Raw genomic sequence first — 19,272 nt, 5'->3', positions numbered from 1 at the left:
GCGTTAATGTCAAGGCTTCGGGAGAAGTCTAGAAAGTGCATCCAGGCTGCAGGTGAAGACCAAAATGTGCATTATCTCAGATCACACAGGAAACTGAGATATGCACAGTGCTGCGCAGCAGTCTTGAGTCACCTTTCATTTCTTTATATTTTGCTTCCAAAGAGCCAGACTTTCTTTTTGGGGGTGGATGTAGCTCAGGTCACCTACTGATCGGAAAGTTGGGGGTTCGATCCTTGGCTCCTGCAGTCTGCATGCCAAGTATCCTTGGGCAAGATACTAATCCCAAGTTGCTCTCTGATGCATCAATCTTGAGTAGGGATGGGTACCGGTATCCGGTGCCATTATGGCACCTTTTCAAAAGTACCGGTTTGATACTGGTATCGGATAAAACCTGAACGATATCCATCCCTAATCTTGAGCAGTAGTACTCTTTGCTCAAGATTCTCTTAAGTAACTTCAAAGTTTTTCTTTGGACATTGGCTGCTTTCTTATTCATTTTCATTCTGCTTGCAGCTGAAACAGTAAACACTGACATATGAATCATGCCTTAAAAAAAAGCTAAAAACAAAAAAAAACAAGGGGGAAAGAGCAAGTATGAATAAGTCCACAAGGACTGGACTGAAAATCATTGGCAAAAGATCTTATGAAGTTTTACATTTTTGAGTCCAATCAGTACATACAGAGGAGGTCAGAAGAGCGGGACAAGAGTGAGTGTCTGCAGGCATCTCTAAAACACGGTGCAGGGTCAGTCAAGATTTTGGGGCTACATTTCAACCTGTGATTTTTGAGATCTTTTCAAGACTGATGGAATTATGAACACAGAAAAGTGCCATCAGAATTTGATCCACCATTGCCACTTTGTAATGGCTTATTTTTTCTAGCTTGACAAAGATCCCAAACAAACTGCTATGGCAGTAAATTCAAACCACACAATGTAACACCATCAGTCATCAATTAGCCTCCCCAGACCTCAGACCTCAATATTAGTGTGGGCTTATCTCGACAGAGTAAAACAAAAGTAGTATCAATGAGATGCACTGCTTCCTATCAACATGTGACTGAATTTTACAAACTATTTCACCAACACAAATAATCTCTTTTCAAACACTTGTGAAATCAGGGAAATACAATTTAAAAATTCACATTATTGCAAAAATGGGACTCTAATCCGGTTGCTTAAGTGCATGTTGACACACTGAGTTAAAGACTAACTGCTTTCTTGTCTCTGACCTGGCAGTGTACTCACCTCCAATGCAGCAGACACTAACAAGAGAAGCTCCAGTCTACACTGAAACTGTGTTTTGTAATTCAGAATCAGTTTCAGGCAATGAAAAAACAAGGTATTCACAATCAAAACACGACTGATGGTTTTATTCTTTTTATTGAGTTGTGTGGAAAAATATGGGCTGAACAATCATCAAAGAGGCTGTGTGGTTAATGCTGTCCAACTGTATCCCACAGAGTCAAAAGAGATCCACCTGGTGTGACATTTGCAGCCAGTGAGCAGGAGTGGGGGTGACATGAGACACACAGATCATGAGCTCTGTCACATCTTTCCTTCAATTATCTTTTTTGCCATCTGTTCCCTTTAGGATTGAAAATGCAGGTAAATATTCCTGATATTTAGCATCGGATGATTAGTGAAAACAGCAGAACTATCTCACCTCCAGCTGCTCACTCACTCAACTAACAGTGTACGCTCACTGAGGGATGACATTTAAATTGCAGTTGGCAGGATGCTCCTGCTTTACCCAGTTTTTGACTTGTTATTTTCTACTTTTTATTGTTTTTTTCTTTTGGGGATTCACCTAATGCTATCTGCAGTCTAGAATGAAATGCATGTCGATTACTGTAACTTAAGAAGTAATCACTCTAATGCGTTGAACTGAGATTTTCTGGTTAATTTCTGACCCCCTTTTTAAATTTCAAACAGCACTCTCCCCCGCTCTCATAACTAATTTTCAAAAAGTCATTGTCAGAGCTCTTTCACAACACGATAATGACATATAATCAACATAAGCAGTCTGTGTTACTGTGTCACCTAATTCTGTCACTGTGACCTTCAGCATTTAATTATATTTTACATCATGTTAATCACCTCCTCTCCTAAAAAAAAACTGTATCAGAAAAACTGCGACACTCATTCATTACGCTCAAAAAATGAGACACAGCGGCGTTTAAAATACTTGGAGAATCAATTAAAGGCTGATTATGAGCATGACTTTATTTCCCCAGAATGTAAACACAAACACAAACTTTGTGAACACGTAGTGTCCATTGAACATCCTCACCCTGACGTTTATAACTGAGCAATTACTAATATGAGGAGAGATTTTGATGAGAACAAACTGAAGCTATCATTTATCCAGACATTAGACTAGGCAAGGCTACTATTTTTAGCCTACAAATCATCACCCTGACTCCTCTTGGCCTTTCACTAAGCTACTCAGTGCTGAGAGGGAGGGCAGGTTGCTGCTGCAGCTCAAAGGGGGTTTTCCTCACAGTGTGCTATCTGGTAACACATCTGTCTGCTCCCAAATAACAGCTGAAATTTTTAACTGCTGTCTGAATCCAAGTTGCCATTCTGACAAGCTTTAAATTAACGACACCTATCACAGCACTGCTCTCTTTAGTACTGGTGCTATTTTTATGGTCACTCTTGGACAATATGCCGATAAGTTGTCACATCTCCAGGAACCTGTTTGTTAAACTTCTTATTTCCGTCATTATGTAACAGAGTTATGACCCCCATCGTGCAGAGTTGCTGTCTCTCTCATCTGTCTTTTTAACTGATATATGTTTTTGATGTCTGCTGATCATTTACAGAATCACTGTGAGAAAAACTGCGGTGTCTCATGTGGTATACCTCAGTGGTTTATGATGGTTCTATATCAGATCAGTCTCTACATGCTGCCCTTTATTGAGTTTGTTGATGCAATAGAGAAAAGGCATTTTCATAATGCAAGCGTCAACTGAGTCCAACCGTCCAACTGTCCTGTTGGGTCCGTTGCTTGAAACTCATGGAAGTGTATAACTTGGACTCACTGAAGATACTAATCACCAGGTTCAATGAGTTCAAGATGAGAAATATGTGCACGTAACCCCAACGTTTTATTTTCTGAAAAGATGCGTCAGCACAAGAAAGTGTGATTTAAAAAATATGATTTGACAAACTTGTTTACTGTCAAGTTATTCAATCAGTTGATGTCTTCAGAGCATATTCGATTTTACCACATTAAAATTCAGCTCGTAGAATGATTTGAGAGTCTCATCAAAGTATCTGGAGCATAAATAGGAGGAGTCATAAAAAAAAAAGGAGTCATATTGAGATCTTAATTTTCACTGTGTATAAAATCCAGATTTTTTTAGACATCAGGACTAAAGTGTTTCAAAAACTCAAAAGATAAATTTACATGAAGTACTTTAAAAACAGAAATTGATATAAGGAATTGATAAGGAATAGAGTCCAAGTGTTGATTAAGGTTTTCAGTAAGTGTCAACTGCCTCTTAATAACATAATAATAATAACAGCTGTTAAACTCTCTCCTAAAGTATCATTATGACAAGTGTGAGTCCCCTGCTGCAAATCAGATATCTAGTGATGATTATTTGCAGTTAACACTTGTTGCAGTGAATAAACAGCCTGGAAGAGGGAACTCTAACAACATCCAAGGGCTATTAAACTGCAAGAAGGCAGACAACACTGTTACTGTTTCATGGACGTGCTTTACATAAACGGTCCCTTTAGAGAAAAACCTAATGTGAGACAGACTGAACAGAGTTTACAGCTCTTGATTAGAGCCCTATGAATAAGTTTTTCTGCTTGCCTTTTCACAGCTGGAGAAAGCTGAAGTCCTAGCTAGCCCGCACACATGGGTCTATAGAGATGTGTTCATTTGCAGGAGCTGGCTCATTGGTAGAGCCTGCACACATGCTGTGCATGACATCCACAAGGTCAGAAGAGGAAGGGAGGGCGGGGGCTGTCACAGCTGTCACTTCACCTAGAAGATGACTCCACTGTTTACTCCCTTCTATGCTAACCCTTCCTCCAAGACGGTCCAGGTAGGAAAAAAAGGGAAACGATTTTAAAAAAAAAGAAGACCTGCTGGTTCATTTGGTCATGTTGCAAATGCCAAAAGCCAGAATAAATTGGCTTATCAGCCACAGGCCATCTGTCAGGTACTTAATAATTAAAAGAACTTCACAAGATGTGTTCCAAAAAGTTATCTAATAGCCAAAGTCTTGGCAGAGTCTTTTTTCACTATAATGAGCCAGCTGACAGGGCCAGTAGCTTGGCTGTTCAACTCTGCTTTCTGCGCTCTTTGCTTTGTGGTTTGGATTGCAGGAAACTCCATAAAAGTTATCTTTTGTCTTTAAAATCCATTTAGTGTCTGCAGCTTTGTTTAAATGTGTTTGTGCATGAGTTTAATAAATGACTGGAGAAATTGAATGACATTCTTCTTTCTGTTCTTTGGCAGTACACCACACCAGGAAGTCCAGGAATTCATCAAACATGCCGCACAGCCCAGTGTGAAACATATTTTCATGGGGAAAGATGTTTTATGAGGAGAGAAGACAATTTTCACATTTTTACAGAATGTAGAGAATTTAAGGTACCTAAAACTTCAAACCTTTAAAATCTGCTTTTCCAAAGTCCAACATACATAAAAGTATTCATAACTCGAAATTTAGTTATCTTTCTCGAAATTTCGAGTTATTTTCTCAAAATTTTGACTTATTAACTCGAAATTTTGAGTTAGCTCTGCCAATCAGTAATCTACGTGGAATGCACACTCAAAACCGGATCGCAACAAATTGGTGCTTTCGAGAGTACGTTTGCTGATAGTAACGCCATGTGATTCAGCTAATAACATAAGGATTTCATCATTTGTGAAGCTACGCTGAAAATAATCAGAAATTTGTGCATTCATGACTGGCTGTAGTTGTGGTAGCTTAGCTGTAGCATTTGTAGCTGAGGGCTTCAGCTTCCAGGTAACAAGGAAATGACGTCATTCACGTATATTACTGATTGGCAGCGCTAACTCGAAATTTCGAGTTATTAACTGAAAATTTTGAGAAAAGGAAGTCAAAATTTCGAGCTACTTTTTTCAAAATTTTACAAGTTAACAAGTCGAAATTTCAAGAAAATAACTCGAAATTTCAAGTAATGGATACTTTTCTCTTTTTTTTTTCAGTGGCGGAAACGGGCTTCCATATATAAGGCCAGAACAAGTCTATAAAAGCATATTTTTAACTTCAGATGAGGGGCGGCAATGGCTCCAAGACATTTTTTTTTGCTTCTGATACAGTATAATGCATATAATATTAGCTTTATATTATATAAATGGTAGTCATTTTAAAGTGTTACCCACATCAAATAAAGAAAATGAATCCATTATCAGCAATGAATATAATAATGATGGTTAATTAGTGAGTCCGTGTTCCTTCAAATGAAGCTGTCAACATGGAATGAATGGAGACGAAGCTTGAATGTATTAATCAGTTCGATTCAGCATTTTTGTTTACTACAAGCAGTTTGTACAATAATCCCTTATATTACATAAGATCATCTTCATGGTGTCATGAGATAAGTGATTCATCATATACAAGATAAAATTACCACAACCAATACCAGCCACTGATTCCAGACACATGAAATAAGCTTTAAATGCTTATTGTCAGCTGTGGTTTATCTGGACCACACGTAAGTGCAGAGAACTATATCGCAGTCTCTTGAGATGCAGGAGACGGAGAGAGCCAGCTTGACCTATCTGCAACTTCTATCGTTCTATTTCTGGCTCTGAGCTTCAGACCTGCTGCAGCTTCAGGTCTCAGTCTAACTGGTCCAGTCTCAGTCTAAGTCCAACCTTCACACCCTCCCTGGCTTCTTATTCTTATATCATGCAGTGGCATGCAGTACAACTATAGCTTGCCTTCCTGTTTGACAAGATATCAAAAAAAGACACGCCTTTACAATTATACACCGGCCAGTAGAGTCAATCTACTCTGAATGCAGTTTCCAATCACTCGCCATATGTACAGATTACAACACATTAATATAATAACCTGTCTTCCAGGGTATCCATCCATCCCTTTTCTACTGAGCATTTGAGTTCCGGAAGAGGCAGTCTAAAGGCTCCAGTATACCTGCTGTGTCGGTCGCTTTGCTGACTGCCAGTAACATCGTCATACACCCACATGTATTTATGCTCACGGTTACGGCTCAAATAGCCACTGCACTATTTTGCAACATAGATGTCACCACTCCAGCAATACCACAACATCAGCACTGACTCTGAAGGAGAGGAAGTCAAAACAAAGTTCATTTTTTCAAACTATGAAACTCTGCACTTTTAGGTATCATGCTGGCACTCCAAAATCAGAGGTAGCCTTGAACACGCTGTGTGAAAGTGGCTACTGATGGAATGGTTAGTAAGTGTGTGCTTTGGGAATTGAATTATGTGACATAAGTGTACTGAAAATTTCCAAGTGTTTGCTTATGCATAAAAGTCAGTGTGTACTTATGAATCATGGGAAAAAATTGCATTTTGTATGTTTACGTTTTTGAGGCTGTGTGTGTGTGTGTGTGTGTGTGTGTGTGTGTGTGTGTGTGTGTGTGTGTGTGTGTGTGTGTGTGTGTGTGTGTGTGTGTGTGTGTGTGTATTTGTGTGTGTCTAATGTCAAAGAGACATAAATTCTTATAAGCTGCGTTTTCCATCAAAACAAACAAACAGGAACCACTAAGTCTTGTGAAATCCATTGAATTCCCAGTGTCTTCAATATAGTTATTAATATGTAAGACATAGATTTGTGCATTGACTGTGTGATTGTGTGTTGCTTGTGTTTACTAAAGGAAGCTTGGTGGTTTTTAGACATGACTTGAAGGTTGTTGCTTTCACTTCTACAATAGAGGATTAAAAAAATATTAGAGGCATAAAAAATCCAATGAAAGATACCAAAGAACATCACTGCAGTGAGAACAGTGTTATACTGTGCAATTCTGTGTTGTTTAAACAACAGTTAAAGTCTCACATAAGGCACTGAGATGCAAACTGAAGCTGCACCTTGTTAACACTATATCTCCTCAGTGTGAAGAGGAAGCAGGAAGTCTTTAAATGTCACTGATTCATAAGTTAGCAAAATTTTATTTATATAGCACCTTTCAAGATAAAAATCACAAAGTGCTTCACAGAAGCTAAAACCTAAAAATAAAAATCAACCAAAAGCAAGTTTAAAAAGATGAGTTTTTAGCTGTTTTTTAAAAGCAACCACGGAGTCCACAGATCTCAGGCTCAAAAGGGAGAAAGTTCCACAATCTGGGGGCCACAGTTACAAAAGCTCTGTCGCCTTTTGTTTTCAGCCTCGTGTGTTGGACAACCAGCAAGCCCTGGTCACATGACCTCAGGGACCTGCTGGGAATGTATGGATGTAAAAGTTCACTTATATATGTTGGTGCTTGTCCATGCAGAGCCCTGAAAGTCAAGGTCAAAACCTTAAAGTGGATTCTGAATTTAACGGAGAGCCAGTGCAGCTGAATCAGCAGGGGTGTGACATGGGAGTACTTGGAGGACTTGGTCAGAAGCTTTGCAGCAGCGTTCTGAACAACTTGCAGATGCTCCAAAGAGGCTTTACATAAACAAGTAACCAAAGAATTACAATAATCCAGACGAGATGAAACAAATACATGAATGACAATTTCTAATTCGGAGCGCAATACAATGGGACTCAGCTTAGCAATGTTTCTCAAGTGATAAAAACAGGAGCGGACCAGAGATTTTACATGAGCATCCAAAGTCAGAGCTGAGTCAATAGTAACACCAAGGTTCCTGACGGTTTGGCAAATGTAGCAAGTGGACCCAAGTTTTCCATAACACTAGGTACAAAATTTTTAGGAGCACAAACAAGGACTTCAGTCTTCTCCTCATTTAGTTGAAGAAAGTTTTCAGCCATACAACCTCTAATGGAGTCTATGCACTTGTGCAAAATCTGTAGCTTGGAAACATCTTGGGGCTTAAAGGAGATATATAACTGAATATCATCTGCATAGCAGTGATAGGAAATGTCCTTAAAAGTGCTCAATAAGTGTTGAAGAGGAAGTAAATACAGCAAGAACAATAAAGGCCCCAAAACTGAACCTTGTGGCACACCATAGGCAAGAAAAGTAGAAGAGGAACTGTACTTAGAGGTAGCCACAGGAAAGGATCGTTCATGCAAATAGGATTCAAACCAGTCCAAAGCAGCCCCTGATATACCCACCCAGTGTCTCAGCCTATCTAGCAGAATATTTTTATATAAGGATATAAAAATATTATTATTACTATTATTGATCATTACCTGTAATATCCTTTATTTAACATAATTGTTTATTAGCCTAACTAAAACTATTTGTTAATTAAACTTTAAAAAAAGCATCTTTATAAAAAAGAACAAAAGAGCTGTGAGTGCAGGGAACACAGTATCGTGTGGCAGGAAAGCCAAGACTATAAAATGTTTTTAACCATGAAGCCCAACAACAGGTCCCTGCCAACTCACATTTTTCACCTGGGGATGTTTGTGGTTGAAAGCATGTACAAAGCTGACAACCAAGCAACACCTCAGTTGTGTGCAGCTGCAAACAACCGTTAATGATCTCTCCACAAGTTCACCTATGGAAACCTTTACAGCTTTGACTTCTAGATAGATGCTGTTGGCCAAATGTTCTTTTTCTTCTTCAAAATAATGAAAAAAATAATGAAACTTAAAGAGACTTAAAGAAAACCCAAAAAGTGAAAAACTGTGAAAACCCAAAAAGAAAAGACAAATTTAAAACACCAGTACAAATGTGGCATAAAATCTGCAATTAATCCGACAGGAAAATATGATAAAAATGAGTCATAAAATTAAAACTTCAATAAATATATAGCAAAGAGGGAATAAAAACAATTTTATTATAAAAACAAACCAACCTCTTTGAAGACAGTCTAAAAATATTATCTACGGTAATACAGAAAAATTTCAATGTTAGGCAAAGGGCAAAGGATGAGACATTATCTCTTCCGTTGCTTCACTATAAACTTCCTGTTCAGCTACTTTAACGTGTTAGCTGTCACTTTCTCACATATGTTATGTCTGAACATCTCATTAAAAAGTGCAAACAGTTTGCATGCTTGGGTTTGCATGTGGTGAATAACAATCTGTGCGATACCTGTACAGGCTCTTATTTAAAAGACATATTAGTATCTAAATAATGTATTTCTATTACAAAAAATCTACTACTTTAAAGATCCTTTATGAACATATATATGTCATAACCTCTAAAAACGGAATCTTTGAATGATAATTTGTGCTCTCACATTTTATAATAATATGTGTTCCTTAACCGAAATTGAGAAATCCAGAATGAATATGCAAATACACTTTTTCTGATGTAATCAGCCATTCAGATGGCAACAACCCAGTAGACATGGTCGATACTATTGCTTAATGGGGAACAAAAGTGATTTAAGTGACTTTAAACTTGGCGTGGTTGTTAGTGCCAGACAAGTTGGTCTGAGTATTTCAGAAACTGCTGATCTATTAGGGTTTTCCCCCACAGCCATCTCTACGGTTTACAGAGAAAGATGAGAAAAAGAAAAAAATATGCTGTGAGTGGCAATTTCTCTGGGTGAAAATGGCTTGTTGATGTCAGGGAAGAACACCAAGACTGCTTCACACCAACACAACAGCAGCAGTAACTCAAATAACCACAGAGATATGCAGAAGAGCATCTCTGAACACATTGAATCATGAAGCAGATGGGCTACAGCAGTAGAAGACCACATCTTGTACCACTGATGTGAACTGAGGATACAATTCACACAGAATCACACTTGATGAGTCTCAATTTCTATAAGGTAAAGTATTAGCAAGGTATAACTAATAAACTGAGTGTTTGTCCTACTTGACTTAATAAATATATCGTCCAATATGTACATTCTGTGAGTTGTGATTCCATGCATCCCTCACACAGATACACCCATGAAACTCAGATCTAGGGGAACACACAGAAAAACTGTACTTGCAGGTTAGTAAAACTCCAGAAAGGGTAACAGTTAAATTTAACCACCCTTTGAAAAATTGCGTGCCCCGTTCTTTTGTTTTTATTTGTTCATGTGGTCTAAGGAGCTTGGAAAGAAAAGCGTCTGGACTTCTATAAGTTGCTTGAAGACGTTTCACCTCTCATCCATTAACTGAAGGAGCTTCTCGGATGAGAGGTGAAACGTCTTCAAGCAACTTATAGAAGTCCAGACGCTTTTCTTTCCAAGCTCCTTAGACTACGATGACTTGGATGACTGAGAACCTTCACAGACATTTGTTCATATGCTTTGACTTATCCCAAACATCAGTTATACGTCAGCTAAAATGTCTCTTCAATTCACCACACAGAAAATAAAAGTTGCTTTTAACCATTCCTTACTGTTTGTGTATGCGTGTGTGTGCAGGATGTGTGAAAAACAGTGTAGGTGTGAGCTGTGACAAATAGTCTGCATTCACTGTCAAGCATCAGTCTTTGAAATAGTTCATCGACAGCTGCCTGTGTTGAAAGGTCAAGCGGATGACAACAGAGGATTTCTGAGTTTAGACCCAGTTTATCCCACAACAGTGGAAATTCAATGCCTCACCAATGTTGCAATAGGAAGATATGCAACAGCACCTAGCTCAAATGCACTTGAGGACTTACACCCTTCTGCACCACCTCCCCCCAGCGAACCCTAGATCAAACCTCTTTTTAGACAGGCACGTCACAGACCATTAACATGAGAGACTCCCGATCCGTTCATTAGGATCCCGGAGACTATAAATACCATCAGCAGGCAGCCCAGGGGACTCTCATCTATCACTTCACCCATCATTCAATAGTGGAAGCACTGACTGATATTTCTTAGGATGCAAACCTAAAGTCTCTTTTTCCTTACAACTGTACAAACTTGCAGTCAGTACTCATTGGAGAAATAGACATTAAATAAACTTTGTGCTTCATCTTAAAAGAACAAAATTAAGCCACATTTGGCAGAAACATAAGTACACTCATATCTGATCCAACATATGGATATTATCATCTAAGACATGACCACATCAGATGGCATTTAATCCAGATATGGCACGCCTAAATCACTTAGCATTTTTGAACAGATGAATATTAAGATTTAGGTCTGTGACTCCATGGTTCAGAACATTTACTTAAGTCATCTGTGGACCTCTGCAGAATACACAATTCCAGCTAAGACTATGTGTCAAAGAATTACTGAACTTAACAGAAACATTGTACCTACTTGAAAGACCAGATTTTCGATTAATCTTCTTTCATCAAGAATCAAACTGTAATACATTTACTTGCTCTTGAGTTTTCACTTAAGCAACACAAATACAGCGAAAGAAAACATTCATAATCCTCTTTTCATTATTTTTACATATTTTATTGTGATCTGTAACAAAAACAGTGCTGCTCACTTTGTATCCTTTTGCTGCTGTGTAACATTCAAGCTATTTACTCTTTGCACAGATGACAATCTGAGAGCCTTGAAGCTAGAATTTAATAGCTCTTATTATTTGAGCATTCGGCAGACAAGGCTAACGATAACGTGACTCACATCATACAAATCAAAGCGTTTGAATGTGTCTTCCTCTTACTAAATCTAACGAATTTAGATTGCTGGCATGCATCATGTCTTAGCAGGAATATCCAATATCTGGAACGCATCTGCACACACTGACAGTCACATCTGACCTTTACCAAACGCTACCAGATTCACATTAACCTCCCACATGTCTACGCTTATGTCGAAGTTAAAAAATTTTTGTCTGAAATAAAAGGGCACGCACGGTGCAGTGTTGAAAGAGTATTATGTCAACTCACTTTTTATGCAGTGTCTCTGATGCATAAATCTGGAGTGAGAGGCAGTTGTAGAGCTGCTGAGATCCTCTCTTCAGCTCTATAAACTCTCATAGCAAAGACCATGGAAACTCGGAACAATCTGTATATGGCTGTGTTCAGAAAGAAAAGCTTGAAGTTTAAATAGCATTTTGAGTTATGAGGACAATAAAACTTTTATTTATACTTATAGTATCAATGAGAATAACATTTTGTGAGTGTTTCTGTAAGCCCACATATTTGTGTATATTAGCTTGCATCCCCTCAGGAGACTTAATTCCTTTTCAGGTCCAAGCTGACAAAGTTTATGAGCCTCTGTCCTACCAGATAAAGAACCCGCACCAAGGCATAGCCAGCAAACATTCAGCTATGGCAAATGGTCAACACTGTGAGGGACTGCATATCAACAGCCTCCTTTAAATGCACCACCAGCAGCATACAGAAAAGACGCATCCTGCATCTTAGCATGCCTATTTGCTCTACGCTCGAAAAACTGGATTAAACCGTGCTGGTTGAACACAATTTAATCATGGCACACATTTCAATGTAATTAAATCAAGTATAATAACCCATTCCTTATCATGTAGGATCTTTTGCCTTTTTTAACAGCAATTATTTTGTTTGTTTGTTTTAAATAAAATAAATTCTGCGGAGAAGACAGCAAGAAGCAAAGCATCCTCCAGCAGATATATATCCAGCGCATCTTTCAAATAGAGAAGTATGTAGTAATAAATTACTCCAAACAGACCTTAAAATCAAATCCTGGAGTGGGCTTGGCATTTTCACAGAGCTTCATGGTGTACTGTATGCTTTATTATAGAGATATCATATCTCTTTTCCGTTTCTCTATCCACCCATCTTTTCTCTCTCCTAAATTCTGCCTGCCAACCCGTGCTCCCTAGAGAGTTGGTTACATATTGGTTCCAACACCCTCGTACCTCCAATTCTATTATGGGAATCCACGGGGTTTTACAGCAGTATGAATTCTCACTGTACAGTCTTAAACAGAGGGTTTGAATTGCCTTCAGAGTAAACTCTATCCTGTATTGTTGATATATGTTGGACCACTAGTTTCTGAATGTTTCAACTATTATGGTCCAACAGTGATTTGTCTTTGCAGGCAGATACTTCTCTGATTTCTCATCTGCTGCAGTCTCATTGCTACTGGCTGTCGTGCAAATTTCAGATGACAAAGTTTACAATCTGCAAGCCGAGAGTGACTTCGCAGCCAGCAGCATTTCCGAACACCTCGCTCGAGTCGTGGGGCTGATCCATGGTAACGACTACAGCATGGTAAGAGAGGTCAAACTTCACTGGACACACTGTGTGAGCAGAGTACATTCTCTTATTCCCTGTGAAAGGAAATGAGTAGCTGTGATGCTTCTCCTCACATGTGCCCACTCCAATAACCGGCCAAAGACATAATACTATCTGGCATTTATGACAGTGTGACTTTATCTGCACATCTTGTGTGTTTGCAGGCATGTTTGAGTCTATAATAATCTCATTTTGCTACAGCAGCGCAGCCCGAAGAGGTCTGCAGGACATGTCAGCATCCACACACCATAATAAATTCAGTTCAGTAAGCACAACTAATCAGCATCAAGTTTCCTTGTGACCGTGTCCCTTTGGAAGCAGTGTATGTGCCGAGGTTTGCACAGAGACGTGTGATGAAAAACATGTGCTGGGATTCAGTTCAGTAAGGAGTGGGAGACTGATTTTTTTTTTTTATTTGTTTTGGGGACTTTCAAACAAAGCTAATCACATATTTCACCTAAAGTTCAAATCTTTGTCCAATCCTAATTCGGAGGGTCAGTTTTATCTAAAAGTGAAAGGTCTATGTTAGAAACTTAAACACTGCTACACTGACCTGTGCAATCCCTCTTACCACCCTTCACCATCCCAGTCTGTGTCAGTCTGACCAGTTGTCGGGAGTGACGACAGTGGCGACAGGTCAGACTGACTCTGTCTCTCTCTAATACTGAGTGGTGTGTCTGAGGTATCTGCTTGATTGCAATTGAAGACAGGTGACCCGAGGCAGCGCAAAGTCTCATCAGCTTTAATTTGTCACACTAAAAGCTTCTACAAATACCCAACTGTGCCACTTCAACCATGCCACATAACAGTCACCGCTATGATTTGACAAACTGCATTCAAGCCATCTGATCTACACTTGCTATGCAGCATTTGATTGCTCCTATACTGTTTCTGTGCTCACTTGTTGCACATCCACCACTTCCAGCCTTGGGTCACTCTTTGCTTGGAAGGGGAAGCAACAGATGTGCTTTTTAAACTTCCAAATACTTGTATTCCTGCCAGTTTGGATATTTTTGCAACATTTCCATCTCAAGCTCGCCTTTAGGCCACAGTTTCTCTCTCTCTGCCACTCAGAAGATGTGTTTAAGTGAATTTACAATGGATTCACATCTTTGCACCCAGTGGCTGGCTGAATGGTGAAATGGCAACTGCTGGGCCAGAATAGGCCTGTCTAAAAGAGATGGCCAGCACCCTTGCTGGAAGGAAATGGACTAAAAAAACAGATGAAAGGCTCCATTGCCTGTGACAACCCAAGATGCCTGTGGCACAGATGATGCAATTTAGCTCCACTCCAGTTTAATCTTGTTTTCAATTCCCAAGCAGAGTCCTTGTAATGAGACATTGTGTGTCCCAAGCCTTGTAACCACAACACCTCTTTTCACCCACCCACTTGATTCTACCAAAATCTTCTCCTGTGTGATCTGTCATTTTAAATATTAGGCCATATTAAACCCAACAAATGGCTGGTAACACCTTCTAGCTAAACATTCTTGTGTGACTTACATTTTTTTATACAGGTATGGTAATTAAAAGTGAAACAGGGGGATATCATGTACGTGCATTCCTTCTCGACCCTCACGGGATCGTTGGTTCCGTGTAAAATGTTTTTTTTTAAAAAACACTCTGCCTGGCTGCAATGTAACCCTCAGGTCAGTTCTGTCTGTTTCCAAGCAAATGAGACATAAAGGGCACTGCGCTACAGCCTAACTATGTTACTCTGTCACAGCTATCTGTGCACTGAATTACCCCAAGGGGCTAGGTGTCTAAATGCATGTGTCTGTGTAGGTAAGAAGAGGGGCAATCAGCACAAAAAGATTTACAAATTGCCCCGGGGTCATATGTGCTGCACTGGTTAAGTAGACATCAATGATGCAGCAACATCAACCTCTCAGTTTCATCTGCTGAGCCCCTGTAGTGAAACGAAGAGCGCTTGCATTATTGATGGTCTTGTCTTGTAAGGCAAGGAAATTACTTGAGCTGCTGGTAAAATTACACCAGTCAGTCATACTGAAACATTTAGTTAAACTAAGTGCTTTAATCTGTCTTATTGATACCTGCCTGGAATTTGCCTACACCTGATACCTCACCACTTTCCATTTGTGTATTATACACCAATTAACCAGACGGTAGAAATCACTTACCCAACATTATGTAAGCCCCCATGACTGTAATCTAAACACTGCGATCGGTCAACACATGAACCCTTGAACTATGAAGGTGTCCTGTGTTGTGCCCACACCAAATCGAGTATCAGCTTGGAACTAATTTAGTCATTTGATCAGTAAGCCTGTGGCCTGAAATCAAATCTTCTTTAGCTAACCTCTTTCAAGCTGGTAGGTGAATTCAGTTTTGGTTATTACTTTATAGACAGAACTCTCAAATTTAATCTCATATAATACCACTAGCTATACTGTAGTAGATTATCTGAATACTCTACCTGGCTGATGGTAAGTATAATCCTATCTGCAGCCTGCCGTACCCTTAAAACACACCCTGCAGCTGTTGCTGTGAGGAATGCATTCATGGTTATACTGCCCCATCAATTCAAGGCTAAACACTAACAACGTGTTTGCTACTGAAAAGAACTAGTTGGGCACCTTAGTGCGCACTTTGTTTCTTCCAGGAAGGGAGTTATAAAACATAGACGTGAGTCATAAAACGCAGGTAGCCTAGATACAGCAGATCTTTGGGATATTTGCTGGCTACGGGAGTTATTGCCTTCCTGGATTGCACGCCTGGGAGGCAGAAAGCCATGTAATATGTGTGGTTGCCCCTGGCAACAGTAGTGCTACTGTAAGTGCACAGAAATGTATATTAAAAAGAAGCACCAAGTATTCTGATAAGGGAAAAGACAGCATGCAGTTTTAAAGGATTTGGTCTTTGGTGGTAATGTTTTTTCCTGAAATTGTAGAATTACAGAGTCACGCACTTCGCTGCATGAACAAACGGATCAGAATATTTCATAGTCACGGTGTTCTAACTAAAACATTCTTTTATTGCAGTGGATTTCTGTGTATTAGGACCCCTCTTAGGAGCCGTTCTGTTAGGTAAGTATACAATATCTTTTACAATTCCCTTAAGAGCAGGAGTAACTATGATAAATATAGTGGCATTTAAGTAAAAGCATGTGAGGAATATTGGGAGTAATTTTTGATCAGGATATTTTGTTCAATGTGCAACAGTTACGTAGGACTGCTTTCTTGCATTTGCACAATATCTCTGAAATTGAAGGATCCTGTCCCAGAGTGACACTGAAAAGCTAGTTCATTGATTTATTACTTCTAGGCTGGACTACTGTAATTTCTTATTACCAGGATGTCCTAAAAACTCCTTCGGTTGATCCAAAATGCTGCAGCATTCTCAGAAATCCAGAATCAAACTTAAAATCATTATCCTTGAACAATCAGAATCCATCTTACCTTAAAGACCTTGTATTAAATATTACATTTCAGCCCAATAGAGCACATCGCTCTCAGGCTGCAAGCTTACTTGTGGTTCCCAGGATATTTAAAAGTAGAATGGGAGGGAGAGCCTTTCAGGACCATCTTCGGCAGAAGCAGCTCCCAGTTTGGATTTGGAAAACAGATACCCTCTCTACTTGTAAGATCAGGCTTAAAACTTTATTTTTAATAAAGCTTACAAGGGTTGGATCAGGTGACCCTGAATCCTCCCTTATTGCTCAGGGCTCGCAAAATCGCTAGCCCGACGTCCCGGAGCTAGCGATATCTCCACTCGGACGACCAAAATCTATCTCAGCCCTGCCCATCGGGTTATCATATAGCCTGACTGAGACTGAGATAGATTTTGGTCGCCCGACCGGAGATATCGCTAGCTCCGGGACGTTGGGCTAGCGATTTTGCAAGCCCTGCTGCAATAGGCGTAGGCTGCTGGGGGCTTCCCATGATGCACTGAGTCTTTCTCATTCTCTCAACTCTTTTCACTCACCATGTGCTTATACACCACTTTGCATTTAATCATGAGTTGTTATTAATCTCTGGCTTTCTTCCAGAGTGTGTCTTTTGTCCTGTCTTCCTCCCCTCACCCCAATCAGCCGCAGCAGATGGCTGCCCTTCCTTGAGCTGGTTCTTCCTGTTAAAAGGGAGTTTTATGTTCCCACTTTTGCCAATGGGGAGGGAGTGCAGCACTCCGAAGTTTTATGTAACACATGTATGAAACAGAAATGAGTGAGATTTACCCTGAGACTATTTCATACAGTTACAGCTTCAATGTCTTCCACATAGTGCTCTATTTAAAGAGAGCACTCTGTGGACTAGATGATCTTGAACGGCAGTGTGACATATCTCTAGTTACAGGGGCCAGGCCATGCTGCTGCTACACTTGGAGGTCATGAATGTCCAGTAGGCAAGCAGGTATGTAAATGCAAGCAAGCAAGCGGTGGTTGATGGCAGATAGCTGATACTAGAAGCTGATAAAGAGGCCAGTGGGAGACCTCATTAATGTGTCATATAAGAGATGATATTCATCTCAAAATTTTGATGGGCCAATTAAAAATAGGATTTTAAAATAAAGCTCTTTTTTAATTTACTAAGTTAAAATGATAAAATTATCAGGCAAAAAACTAATTTACAGAATTGATCACTTTATGAACCATTTCAACTAGAACTTTAAGCACAAATGCCAAGTTGTTTAATAATGCAAAATGCAAAAAGAAGCGAAACTGCCTATACAATGGCAAATTTCATGGACGCTCACTAAATTTCACAGTGTCTCACTAGGATTAGTTTTTCTTTTCGGTCACGATTTATTTTGACAGGTACAGAGAAACAGCTGCTCGAACTGTGTGCATCTCTTGGCTTTGCCAAGACAGATGTAGTTGTGTTGATTACAGCCACCAATCCTACATTGCCCATCTGTCTGTGAACTACATCAGGACCCAGTCATCATTAATGCAACATTTGTATGCCAGTCGGGTTGTCTCTGAACTCTGTCCTACACAAAGTCACAACCTGTTTTTCAAAGATGTTTGGAGATTGCATTGGTTTCTATTGCTTTTGATACTAGTTCCTAATCACATTTTTGTAATAGTTATTTTATGAAGTTCATTGTAAATGAAATCAAATCAACAGCATTGTCAACTTTCCATATAAACTCAGCAGCAATTTCATTAGGTATACCTGATCATCTGCTCATGAATGCAAATTCATCAGTCAGTCAGATGACAGGAACTCATCTGCATTTAGCCATGAAAACATGGTCCAGAAAAAAAAATTGGAGAACAAAGGTGATTTAAATGATTCTGAACTTGGCATGGCTGTTGGGTTCAGCAGGGTCTGTTCAGAAACTGCTGATCTGTCTTTCCCCCCACAGCCATATCCTAGAGATATCCTAGAGATGGCTGTGTGGGGACAAAATATCCAGTGAGGCAGTTCTCTGGGTGAAAATGGCTTGTTGATGTCAGCAGTAGAAGACCACACCGAGAGCCACTCCTATCAACTAAGAACAGGAAACTGAGGCTACAAGTTGCACAAGCTGGCCAAAGTAGAACAATAGATTGGAAAAATGTCGCCATTTCTGTTGTGACAGCTAGGTGGTAGGGTCAGAATTTGGCATAAGCAACACGACAGCATTCTGCCTTGTATAAATAATTCAGGCTGCTGCTTCTGGTGTAATGGTCTTGGGCATATTTTCTCAACACACTCTGAGCTCCTCAGCACCACCTGAGCATTGTTTAAACACCACAGTCTACCTTAGTACTGTTGGTGATCACGCCTTTTATGACCAGAGTGTGTTCATTTTCTGATGGCTGCTCTCAGTAATATAACGCGCCATGTCACAAAGCTCAAATCATCACAAACTGGTTTCTGAAACGTGACAATGGTATTACTGTGATCATCTGGCCCGCACAGTCAACAAATCTCAATCCAAAAGAGCCCCGTTGGCATGTGGTGGAACAGGAGGTTCAAATTATGGATGTGCAGCCAACAAATCTGCAGCAACTATGTTATGCTGTCATATCAAAATGGAGCAAAATCTCTGAGTAATGTTTCCAACAATCTGCTGAATGTAAGGTTAGCTTAGACAAACCTTACTGCCTCACTGACACT

The 19,272-nt window shown here is 39.6% G+C and overlaps 1 protein-coding gene across 5 annotated transcripts in view; it reads right to left on the bottom strand.

Annotated features, from left to right (window-relative positions):
• The window catches only part of prkcaa (protein kinase C, alpha, a), a 137,612-nt gene that overhangs the window by 66,034 nt on the left and 52,306 nt on the right, over positions 1 to 19,272 (bottom strand). The window lies entirely within an intron of this gene.

Source organism: Neolamprologus brichardi, chromosome 6 (genome assembly GCF_056152115.1).
Source record: "Neolamprologus brichardi isolate AB-2024 chromosome 6, ASM5615211v1, whole genome shotgun sequence".
In the NCBI taxonomy this organism is placed as follows: Eukaryota; Metazoa; Chordata; class Actinopteri; order Cichliformes; family Cichlidae; genus Neolamprologus; species Neolamprologus brichardi.
This window is presented reverse-complemented; position numbering and strand designations above follow the sequence as displayed.